The following is a 13127-nucleotide window of genomic DNA, read 5'->3' as shown; positions in this document are numbered from 1 at the left end:
ATGGGTGGGAGAGGGGCAGGTGTGGGGATGTTGTGGATGGGTGAAGGGTTCCGGAGGTGCTGTGGGATGGGAAGGGGCGGGAGTGCAGGGGGTGGGGTAGGGGTCCGCAGGCGCCATGGGTAGGGGAGGGGCAGGTACGGGTGGTGCGGCGCATAGGGAAGGAGGTCCGGAGGTGCTGCTGGTGGTGGAGGGGCAGGTGCGGTGGTGCCATTGGTGGGGGAGGGGTGGGTGAGGGGGGGACCGCGGATGGAGGAGGGTGACTGCAGATGCTGCGGGTGGAGGGGGCAGGTGTGGGGGGAGACATATAAAGGGGGTGGATGGTGGAGGGGGCCTGGAGGTGCTGTGGGTGGTGAAGGGGCAGAGGAGTGGGAGCCGCGGGAGGTGTAGGGGGTCTGGAGGCACAGCGTGTGGGGGAGGGGAAGGTGCGGAGGTGTGGTGCATTGGGGAGAGGTCTGGAGGCGCTGCGGGTACTGTACCTGCCAAAAAGGTAGTTGGAGGGTATGCAGTAACAGGGCCAGGACAGGGGTGACAGGGTCAGAACAGGGTAGACGGGGCCAGGACAGGGGTGACAGGGTCAGAAAAGAGGTGACGGGGCCAGGACAGGGGCGACGGGGCCAGGACAGAAATGACAGGGACAGGATAGGGGTGACAGGCCAGGGTAGGCAGGAACAGGACAGGGGTGACAGGGCCAGTATGGGGTTGACAGGGCAAGCACAGGGGTAACAGGGCCAGGATAGGGGTAACAGGGCCAGCATAAGGGTGAAAGGGCCAGCATAAGGGTGAAAGGGCCAGGATAAGGGTGAAAGGGCCAGGATAAGGGTGACAGGGCCAGGATAAGGGTGAAAGGGCCAGGATAAGGGTGGCAGGGCAAGGCCAGGGGTGACAGGGACATGACAGAACACAGGGCACGGGAGAGATTGGTATTAGGGACAAAACAGTGGTGACAGACAGATGTGTCTTACCGGAGTCACTGCTGCTGGCTGCTGCTGTTCCACTCCAACCTGTTGGGATCTGCTGCTGGTGGAGACTTGGCATGGCTGACTCTCTTAGGCTGGAGTCCTGCTTCCTCTGCCCGTCCGCATCCCTCCCCGCCTCCTCAGTCACACACCGCAGACCTCGCGCAGCTGCCGGCCACTGTGGTAAGGGGAGACTGGGAGTGACTGGTTAGCCCCCAGGAGATGCTGCGGCTGGAGGGAGGAGGGGGTCGGAGCCTGCAAGCAGCTCGGACTTCTGCAGCGTTACCCGCCGGCTAAAGTGTGTGAAGGAGCTGGGCGCACCTCACTGTGGGTGGCAGCGCTGCAGCTAGCGGTGGGGTTGCCGGGGCTGGAGATAACAGAGGCAGTACGGAACCTGCACGGCGGCAGGTGCCCCACAAAACTGCAGCTAAGAAGCGTGGAGTGTGCCAGAAAGTGACGCTCCTCCGCGCCAGAGAGGGGGGGGGGGGGGGGGTCAAGCACACAGTGAGCCGGTGCCCGTCTGTCTGTACGGCATACCCCCTCACACACCCCCATACCTCCCAAATGTCCCGATTTTCGCGGGACAGTCCCATTTTTTTGGGTCTGTCCCGCTGTCCCACCCGCGGGTCGCAGTGTCCCGCGGTAACGGGGGGGGGGTCAGTTGGAAAGCTCCTGTACTCGCTGTTCTGCTTAGCAGAGCAGCGGTGAATAGTGGAGACAGAGGGAGAGGGGGCATCAGGGGGTATGGATTAAGGGGGGGGTTCCAGCAGCAGAGCCGGATTAAGGGGGGGGGGGGGGCAGGGGGTACGTGCCGTTGGCCCCACAGTTTTAGGGGGCCCCCCGGCTCGAGTAGCTCTGTCCCAGATCAGAAGCCCCCCCCCCCCCCGTCCTGCCAGCAACAACGGCAGCATTGTGCTACTGTCAGCACACGCTGCTGCGTGTTGGCAGGTCTGTGGTGTTGCAGGGAGGCAGCAGTCTCCCTGCTTTCTTCTGCCTGTGCGGGTGTGTAGGTGGGAGCGACCACCTCCTCTGGATTTACCCCTAGCTGAGGGGCCAAAATTCCATTTAAAAAAAAAAAACGGAATTTGCGTAAGGGGGCGTGGCCTCGCGTCCCGCGATTAGGCCACGCCCCCAACCCACAGCAGGCACAGCAATGAGATAGGGCTCCCCTGCCTCAAGTGCCCTGGCCCCCCCGGACTCATAATCAGCTCCTGGGGGCATGCCAGCAGCTCACACAGCGCTGGGCATGCCCCCTCATTGACGAAAACGGGGCCCTCCCGTGAAGCCACGCCCCCTTTTCGCCGAGTGTGTGTCCCTCCTTCTGTCTGAAGAAAGCTCCTGCAGAAAGCTGGGAGGTATGCACCCCTGCCTGTGCCATGCCCATACTATCTGCTTCTGCTCCTAGTCTCCTGTAGATTTGGCCAGATCTGTGACTCATTTGACTAACTCCGCCCACTGTTGTGACTCCGCTCAGCGTTAGCAAATGAATCACAAAGTCACAGATCTGGGCTATTATATAGGAGATAAGGGTTATGTTATACTTGCATCAGAGTTTATCTGATGCTCTGTGATTGTTCATACTGTTAACTGGGTAAAGTTATCACAAGTTATACGGTGTGATTGGTGTGGCTGGTATGAGTCTTACCCTGGATTCCCAAAATCCTTTCCTTGTACTGTCAGCTCTTCCGGGCACAGTTTCTCTAACTGAGGTCTGGAGGAGGGACATAGAGGGAGGAGCCAGAGCACACCAGAATCTAAATTCTTTCTTAAAGTGCCCATGTCTCCTGCGGAGCCCGTCTATTCCCCATGGTCCTTACGGAGTCCCCAGCATCCACTACGGACTACGAGAAATAGATTTACCGGTAAGTAAAATCTTTTTTTCTTGCCCTATATTGCAAATGATATCATTCTAATCCATGAACGATACACACTATGTTTGCTGTTCTTTTCTTTTTACATGTTAATCTTAAATGATGAACATCTGCTGGAAGTTCTCACTTACCAGATAAGTGTCCAAGGCCATAACTTCACCCACCTGAGTATTTCCGTTATAATTGTTATTACACTCATTAGCGCTTACTTTCTCTACTACCTATATATATATATATATATATATTTATATTCTAGACATTGTGGCCCCAGGGCGAAAGTTCCCTTTGATGCCCCCCCGGCAGGCAAAACAGGGTTAGTGCGCGCTGTAAACGCGTGGCAAAAATATGAGCGTGACTTCATAGGGAATGGGCGTGGTCACAGTTATGCCCCCTGTAGTTGTGCCCCCTGTAGCTGTGCCCCCAGTAGATTTGCCCCCTGTAGAGTTGTGCCCCCTGTAGTTTTGCCCCCTGTAGCTGTACCCCCAGTAGAGTTGTGCCCACTATAGTTTTGCCCCCTGTAGCTGTACCCCCAGTAGAGTTGTGCCCCCTGTAGCTGTACCCCTAGTAGAGTTGTGCCCCCTGTAGTTTTGTCCACTGTAGCTTTACCCTGGACAGTACACACATGACTAAGGACATGAGTATAGGACCCCGGGGACTGCATCACCCACCTGCTGTAAGCGAGGCCTCCCCAACACGAATGGAGGGTCATCCGTCATGTCCGCCCACGCCGCAGTGGGTGCGGGGAACTGCAGTCCTGACGGGGAGTCCCCGGCTGCTCCTGCCTTCATTCCCCGGATGCCGCTGTTGTGTGACTGGGGGAGGAGTGGCGCTGCTCAAAGGCTGCCCGCAGCGCATGACATCAGACGCTGCCCCGGGGGCCGATGGGAGGTGTAGTCCAGTCAGGCGCAGCAAGTGTCAGGTGGCGAGGCAGCAGCGCTCTTCAGGATGCGGCGCCCTGGGCAAGAATCTCCTGATACTAACTGAATACCTGTGCTTTGCTACGGATTTTAAAGAATAATAGTAATCTTTGCCAGGCCACACCTCTGGGCTCCCCCGGATTGATGCTGTCAAAATGCTGGTGCTGAGGAGAATAATCCGACTCCTTCTCTGCTCCGTCCCGCATCTGATGCTGCCCTGCTCAGTGCTGTAAATGCTGGGACAACAGGCCAAGCTCCGCCCGCTGTATGTTAAATATGTAAGGTTTCCAGGCTGACTCCATTTCAAAGGGCCCTAAGTCTCCTTGATTATCTATCTACTCACTCTCCTTAGGGCTCCTACTTTGAGGTAAAAGATTTTTGCACAACACTTAAAGTCACTGGAAGAGCTGTTGGTACCCTTTACACAGCAGATAAGCAGCTGCTGATTATCAAGCTTTCCAGGAACAGATCATTGTGTTCTCCCCCCTCCGTGACTTGGTATCGCCAGCACCCTGACTCTCCTCTGTGAGGGGGGAATTTCCAATAATCATCTCACCCCTTTTAACCCCTATGTGGGTGGAATTTAGAAAAATTACTTCTTAGTGGGTGCCTGCATCACAAAAGCAAGCTACTGTCCAAATTCCTTTATGGTTATTTTGTGATAGTGACCCCGAAAACAATGGATTTGACACTAATGTCGGTCATTTTGGACATTTTAATTTCACCCCTTCTCACCCCCAATGCTGATGGGTGCTGAACTTGGACTTAAACGGCATAAGGAGTATCACTATTCATCTCAGCGACCCCGAAAACTATGGATTTTTACATGTCACCCCATTCTCACCCACACCCCTAGGGGTGCTAAGGGTGTCTTACCGCCACTTCTCACCCTCCATGCTGATGGGGGCTGAACTTGGACTGAAACGGCATTGAGAGTGTTACTATTATCTCAGCGATCCCGAAAACTGTGGATTTTTACATGTCACCCCCTTCCCGCCCCCACACCTAGGGGTGCTAAGGTTGTCTTATCCCCACAGTATGTTTTTCTAGATTGTAAGTCATATGTGTACCAAGTTTGGTGTAAATTGCTCCAGGTATTTCAGAGTTATGCCAAGAACTATGGATTTTTACATGTCACCCCCTTCCCACCCCCACCCCTATGGTGGAACATACAGTGGGGCAAAAAAGTATTTGGACAGCCACCGATTGTACAAGTTGACCCACTTAAAAAGATGAGAGAGGTCTGTAATTTCTATCATAGGTACACTTCAACTGTGAGAGACAGAATCTGGAAAAAAAACACCAGGAAATCACATTGTATGATTTGTAAACAATTTATTTGTATATTCTTGCAAAAAATAAATATTTGGACAATCAAAAAGTTTAAAGGCCCATACACACTTGACGATAAAATGAGCGACGTCGTTCATTTCAGCCCTCATCAACGACGTCGCTCATTATATCGTCAAGTGTGTATGCATCCGACGACCACCGATGCGCGGCCCCGTGGGACGTTAACGACCCTCGCTTATCTGTGGAGCATGTATGCTCAATTTCCACTATGGTCGTTACCGACCAGAGACGTCGTTGAATGTTTATGGTGTGAACGACCAACGACCAAGCCACTGTTCACCAGCCCTGTTCCCAGCTCATTATTTTAATAAACTGTTCAGCTTGGATGCTTCAACGATGAATGGTCTTTGGTCTTTGGTCATTGGTAGTGTGTATGCTCATGTCGTTTGCTCAGCTGTTCAAGGGAAGTTCAAGGGAAGTCGTTAACGACGGTCGTTAACGATGTGTGCATCGTCAAGTGTGTATGGGCCTTAACTCAATACTTTGTAATATAACCTTGGTTGGCAATTACAGAGGTCAAATATTTCCTGTAGTTCTTGACCAGGTTTGCACACACTGTAGCAGGTATTTTGGCCCAATCTTCCATACAGATCTTCTCTAGATCTGTCATGTTTTGGGGCTGTCGCCGGGCAACACGAACTTTCAACTCCCTCCACAGATTTTATATTGGGTTGAGGTCTGGAGACTGGCTAGGCCACTCCAGGACCGTGAAATGCTTCTTACGGAGCCACTCCTTAGTTTCCCGGGCGGTGTGTTTGGGGTCATTGTCATGCTGGAAGACCCAGCCACGTTCCATCTTCAATGCTCTTACTGAGGGAAGGAGGTTTTTGCCCAAAAACTCACGATACATGGCCCCATTCATCCTCTCCTTAATACGGATCACTCATCCTGTCTCCTTTGCAGAAAAGCAGCCACAAAGCATGATGTTTCCACCCCCATGCTTCACAGTGGGTATGGTGTTCTTGGGATGCTATTCATCATTCTTCTCCTCCAAACACGGCGAGTGGAGTTTATACCAAAAAGTTTGATTTTGCTCTCATCTGACCACATTACATTCTCTAAATCCTCCTCTGGATCATCCAGATGGTCACTGGCAAACTTTAGAAGGGCCTGGACATGTGCTGTCTTAAGCAGGGGGACCTTTCGTGCGCTGCAGGATTTCAATCCATGACGATGTAGTGTGTTACTAATGGCAACCTTTGTGACTGTGGTCCCAGCTCTCTTGAGGTCATTGAATAGGTCCCCCAGTATAGTTCTGGGCTGATTCCTCACCGTTCTCAAGATCATTGATAGCCCACGAGGTAAGATCTTGCATGGAGCCCCAGGTCGAGGGAGATTGTCAGTGATCTTGTATTTCTTCAATTTTTTTATAATTGCACCAACAGTTGATCTCTTCTCACCAAGCTGCTTGCCTGTTGTCGAGTAGCTCATTCCAGCCTTGTGCAACTCTACAATTTTGTCCCTGGTGTCCTTAGACAGCTCTCTGGTTTTGGCCATGGTGGAGAGGTAGCAGTCTGACTGTTTGAGGGTGTGGACAGGTGTCTTTTATACAGATAACTAGTTCAAACAGGTGCCAATAATACAGGTAACGAGTGGAGGATAGAAGAGCTTCTTAAAGAAGAAGTAACAGGTCTGTGATAGCCAGAAATCTTGCTGCTTGGTAGGTGTCCAAATATTTATTTTCCACAAGAATATACAAGTAAATTGTTTAAAAATCAAACAAAGTGATTTCCTGTTTTTTGGGGTTTTTTTTAGATTCTGTCTCTCACAGTTGAAGTGTACCTATGATGGAAATTACAGACCTCTCTCATCTTTTTAAGTGGGTCAACTTGCACAATCAGTGGCTGTCCAAATACTTTTTTGTCCCACTGTATATATACACACATAGATCCATTTTTTATATATCTATTATTATTATTATTATTATTATTATTATTGTTGTTATTATTATTATTACACTTTATTTATAAGGCACCACAAGTGTTTTGTAGCGCCGTACAAAGGACAGTACAGGGAGACAAAACTTAGCATTACAGTAAATAAATAACAAAAACAGAGTACAGGTAACAAAGAGCACCACAATTCTCAAAACATAATACAGCTAAGATGTAAGTAGCGAGGAAGTAACCATCGTACTACTTGGGGCTGGTGGCCATAGATGGAGAAGAGCCTTGACCAGCAGGAGAAAAAGTGGGTAAAGATGGTCGCTGAGTAGGAGAGAGCTGTGAATGAAATGTGTCGAGAAGAGGGCTTTGACAACAAGAGGAAAGAGGGCCCTGCTCTGAAGAGCTAACAATCTAGTGGGAAGGGGCGACAGACAGATGACATGTAATAGGTAAGTATCAGTGGAGTGTTGTTGTGAGTGCAAGTGTTGGTGGACATACCTGGATTCTTCACCCGGAATCACCTCCTGAACCGGATCTCACTGCGGGAACCCTAGGCAGAGGGACGAGGAACCCCCACCCCAGATGACCCAACACAATAGTCACCACACGCTAGGACGGTGACAGAAAGATTTATTACTCAGGATCAGAATGGTCACCGCTGTGGTTTTAATTAGTTAAGAGGCAAAGCAATTCATAACATAGAGCAAGTAATACATACTTGAACGTACAGTAGTATTGCAAATATTAGCATGAAATTTCCTTGCACAGGTGTAAGACCACAATATACCGTTCACTTTTACACTAAGATATTAATCGCGTGAAGTGACTCTAAACACCCTATGGGTAGCAGTTTAACTCTTCTCAAGATGCAAGTTAGTCTAACCAATACCTATACATAATTAAAAGTTTAAGTTCAGAAGCAGTAGGAATATACTAAAGTTCAGCAGCGTAAAAGATATAGTAAGTGCAGGCTCAATGTTAGCATGTCAAGTTAGTTGCTGGCAGTCAGTAACTGAGGCACAGTATGAAGAGTACTGTTCCATGCAAAGCGGACGGGGTATGCAAGTACTCAACTGAGTTCAGTCAGTACGTGATACAGAGGCGGAACTACCGGCAGTGCAAGCAGTGCGTTGCACTGGGGCCCGCCTCTGTCCAGGGGCCCAAGCATGTAATGAGTCAAACTGACTCATTACATGCCGCTGTGCGCTGCAGGCAACCGCTGCCCACAGCGCACAGCCGCCCGGAGAGGAGAGGAGCAGCGGCACGGACGGGGGAAGGAGGAGGAGGGAGGTGAAGGAGGGAGCCGCACAAGCGCTTTGTTACTGGTGGAGGTGCTGCTGCTGCTGCCCCTCTGCTTCACTATAGGCTGTCTTCTGAGAACAGCCTATAGGGAAGCAGAGGGGCAGCAGCAGCAGCGCCTCCACCAGTAACAAAGCGCTGCTGCGGCTCCCTTCTTCACCTCCGTCCTCCACCTCCTCTACTGCCCGGGAATCGTCTGACGCGGCTGCACTGAGGAGCCTGAGCCGGCGGAGAGGGTAAGTATAATTCTTCTTTCTTTTTCTCTTTTTCTTTCTTTCTTTCTTTCTTCTTGTGCCTGCCTGCCGCTATGTGTAAAAATGGGGGACTGCCTGCCGCTATGTGTAAAAAGGGGAATCAGCCTGCCGCTATGTGTAAAAATGGGGGACTGCCTGCCGCTATGTGTAAAAAGGGGAATCAGCCTGCCGCAATGTGTAAAAAGGGGGGACTGCCTGACGTAATGTGTAAAAAGGGGGAATCAGCCTGCCGCAATGTGTAAAAAGGGGGGACTGCCTGACGTAATGTGTAAAAAGGGGGAATCAGCCTGCCGCAATGTGTAAAAATGGGGGACTGCCTGCCGCTATGTGTAAAAAGGGGTAATCTGCCTGCCGCTATGTGTAAAAAGGGGTAATCTGCCTGCCGCAATGTGTAAAAATGGGGAATCTGCCTGCCGTAATGTGTAAAAATGGGGACGCTATCTGCCGTAATGTGTAACAAGGGCACGCTGTCTGCCGTAATGTGTAAAAAGGGGACGCTGTCTGCCGTTATGTGTAAAAAGGGGATGCTGTCTGCCGTAATGTGTAACAAGGGCACGCTGTCTGCCGTTATGTGTAAAAAGTGTACGCTGTCTGCCGCTATGTGTAACAAGGGCACGCGGTCTGCCGTTATGTGTAAAAAGGGCACGCTGTCTGCTGTTATGTGTAAAAAGTGCACGCTGTCTGCCGTTATGTGTAAAAAGGGCACGCTGTCTGCCGTTATGTGTAAAAAGTGCACGCTGTCTGCTGTAATGTGTTAAAAGAGGAATCTGTCCGCTGTAAGGTGTAAAAGGGTCTCTACCTGGTGTAGTGGTGCTACTGTGCGGCGTAATTTGAATAATGGAGACTACTGTGTACCGTTTTATGAATTGGTATTATTTTGTGGCCACACCCTTTCCCCACGAAGCCACGCCACTATGTATTTTTGCACGCGCCTACGGCGCGCACTGCCCCTGTTTTGCATGCAGGGGTGGGGCTCCGATGCCGTTTCTTGCACACAGTGCTAAAATGTCTAGTTACGGCACTGTTGCTAGGTATCCATTTCTCTGGCCCTGAGCAGGTCACCCTCACCAGATCCTCTCCAGGGGTGAGGGGGTGGACTTGGATGGGATGTGTGTGGGGGGGGGATGTGTGTGGGGGGGGGGGGGGCAAAGCATTTTGTCGCACCTGGGCCCACCGCTCGCTAGTTCCGCCACTGACGTGATAACATATCCAAACAGACAGGTAAGTGAGTTGGTTGCAAGCAGCAAGCATAGGACTCTGGCTAGTCACAGTGGGAGCCGGCTAACAAATTCATGCAGTCTCCAACTTAAAAGCAGGTAGGTGTGAAACATGCAGGCACTCAGGTGATTGCAGATGGGTAGGTCAGAGGACTGATAACATACACGCAGCAGCAGGGTTCAATGAGTATGCAACTAAAGATCAGTTTTTAGTCAAAGCAGTAAGAATTTAAGCACAGCTGGCAGTTGCAGGCTATACAGTAGCTGAGGCTCTGAATAGATAGTGTGTTCACAATACAGTTCAGCGTCACATGGTGCAGATAGATTGCAGGCAAGGTATAATAAAGCTGGCTGGTACAAGCTGTAGAGGGTCTAAAATACACAAGGGGTCCGCTCTTTCCTGTCACCCTGTTCACTAAGCCAGTTTAGAGTTTCTTTTGCTACTTGGCGCCTGCCTTTCCTGAGGTAAATTATATCCAAAAAGGGTCATGCTGGTCATTAAATGGACTCCCCTGTTGTAAGGTACAATATTTAATTCTGTCCAGTACTCTTAATAGCTGTGTCTGCCAAGTAAAAGGAAGAACGTCTCTCTCTCTCTCTCTCTTTCTCTCATCTGACCCCTATTCAGCTGTGTATGCGGAGCTGGGTGACTCTGGGTTTATAACTGAGGACATTAGCTGGAGTGTCTGTGCGTCAGAGGTAGGTACCTGCTATCAACAGCCTCACCCACTCCCCTCTACCAGACCTTTCCCGCCAGCTTCTCTCAGTACTGGGCAGGCTGGTGTCACTGCAGCAAGGAGAAAATTAGGGGACCTTACTCATGTTTTTTCCAGTCCGACAGTTGCCTGCAATGCATACCCTTTGTAGTACACATTAAGTGGGTCCAGTTCAGAGTGTCACATATATACTGTATATGATGTATGTATATATTTATATATATATATATATATATATGTATATATCAACAATAGGGGGAAAAAATATTGCGCCACTTGTGTACAACACCAAATGATCTAGGATCCACGTATAGTTAAAGCAAACGACACTCCCTAGGGATTAGCAAGGGCGTCAGCTGTCCCCCAAAAACACAGGGATGGTAGTTCCCTGAAACAACGAATAATACACACAGGGGGGTGGGGGATATAGCGACCGTCGGTGTCTTAAAATAGTTCAGTAAATGTGGATCTAAAAAATGTATCTAAAATGAGTAACCAGATCAAAAATGAATTTAAAAAAGGGAGATATTTATTTAAGCACTAAAACAGACAATAGTTATATGCAATTACTAAAACTTAAGCAGCAACAATTCTTAAAAAATGGGATAAAAACAATAAACAAAATGCTATAAATACCAGTTAAAATATATGTTAAAAATGTAAAACAATTTTAACTTAACTTGGTATGAGGTCACTGCCAGGTAGTCCAACGCGTTTCGTCATTTAGACTTCATCAAGGGGTAAAGGCAGAATGAGATTGAACTTCTATTTATACTAGTACTAATCTCATATTAATTGTGACATCACTTCCTGTTAATTATTTCATGACATTATAAGATGGGTTAAAAATTCTGTATTTAACATATCTATGGTCTTATTTACTGGTATATGTATACATGATGTTAAGGCAATGTTTATAAGGCAGGTTTGGTGTTTAAAAGCTTTAAAAACTAGCTTATAGAGGCGCCGGCGGTTCTTTGCCGCCCCACTTCCGGTTTTCGTCCGTCGCGTCATTTCCGCCCCACTTCCGGTATGCGACTGCGCATGCGCCCGCGGCTGCGGACGTTTAGAGACCGAACAGCACTATGAAGCTTGTTCTCAGGAATTTCATTGCGGTGGCCATCTTTGAGAGGATTTGTTCATAGAAAGTTTCACTCGGCAGCCATGTTTGCGGGGACCATGATTAGAGACATAAGTTTTATTTCTCCAGTATAGTGCATAAAAATAAATAGAAAAACGGGGATTAGTCATTGTTGATACTATTCAAGTAAATTAGACTTACTACAGTGAATATATAAACATATAGAAACATATAAATATATAAATATATAAATATATAAACATATAAATATATAAATGTATAAAAATATGTGTAAAGTGCAAAATGCATGCTAAAGGTAATGGTATATGATGTTAAGTGCTGAGTGCGAATTTAAAATATTAGGATGCAGATAGTGTGATATATTAAACTGACATGCTCATGTAGGCTATATTATCGTCAGTTTGGTTACAGTACCTGATCTTCCCAGATGGTCTCCCTGGTCTGGTACTGATCAGGCCCGACACTGCTTCGCTTCCAAGATCGGACGAGATTGGGCCTTTCCAGTGTGGTCTGACTGTAATAATCACTTTTTACCGTACATGTGTCAATCTCAATATATCAATACAGCTGTGGGGTGATATTTAACAGACGGGAATAGTGTGGATGGGAATAGGGTGGGGGGGGGGGAGTGGGGTGTGTGGGGGGGGGGGGTGGAATAGGGAATTGGGTTAGTCTATAAGGTGAGGATCCAACCGTGATGATCCAACGGCTGTGGTTTTCACAGGAAAGGAGCGATTTCGTAATAATCGTTAAATCCCTTCGGATGGAGTGTTTGTAATTGGAAAATCCAAAACATTTCTCTGCGTGAGAGTTTATTGGCCAGGTCGCCACCCCTTTCTCCCAGTTTCACGAGTTCAATCGCTTTAAAAGTTAGTGCCTCCGGATTGGAATTATGTGCAAGGTTGAAGTGTTTGGATACTGCGTGATTTTCCATTTTATTTTTTATATTGCGAACATGTTCCTGTATCCTTATTTTCAGCGGTCTCTTTGTTTTACCTACATATTGTTTCCCACAGTCACATTCTAATAAATAAATCACAGATTGTGTATTGCAGTTTATGAAGTCCTTAATTTTGTATTCCTCCTTCTTTTCTGCATCCGAGAATGTTTTCCTTACTGGGTGTAGGTACCTGCAGATGTTGCATCGGCCACATTTAAAAGAACCGGTGCATCTTGGCATTTTTGATTCTTGTTCAACTTCCTTGTGTAGCATACTGGGGGCCAGGATATCTTTTAGATTTTTTGATTTCCTGAAGACGATTTCGGGGCGAGGAGGTAGTATTTCTTTGAGGACAGGGTCCATTAATAGGATTCCCCAGTTGTTGTTAAGAGAGTCTCTAATGGTTTTCTCATGACGGTTAAAGGTGGTGATAAATGGATTGGATTCTTTCTTGATTTTTTTGGGTTTATATTCTAGCAGGGTTGATCTCTCTAAAGCCCTTGCTTTGAGAGCCGCTTCTTCCACGATGGTAGCTGGGTATTCTTTGTTCTTGAATCTTTCTTTGTATTTCTCTATTTGGGTGTCACATTCTTCCTGGTTGCTGCAGTTCCTCTTT

General features: G+C 48.4%; 1 pseudogene; it reads right to left on the bottom strand.

Moving 5' to 3' along the window:
- Positions 1-11973: 11973 nt before the first annotated feature.
- On the bottom strand, positions 11974-12093 carry LOC134971294 (5S ribosomal RNA; annotated as a pseudogene).
- Positions 12094-13127: the final 1034 nt, after the last annotated feature.

Source organism: Pseudophryne corroboree, chromosome 11 (genome assembly GCF_028390025.1).
Source record: "Pseudophryne corroboree isolate aPseCor3 chromosome 11, aPseCor3.hap2, whole genome shotgun sequence".
In the NCBI taxonomy this organism is placed as follows: Eukaryota; Metazoa; Chordata; class Amphibia; order Anura; family Myobatrachidae; genus Pseudophryne; species Pseudophryne corroboree.
This window is presented reverse-complemented; position numbering and strand designations above follow the sequence as displayed.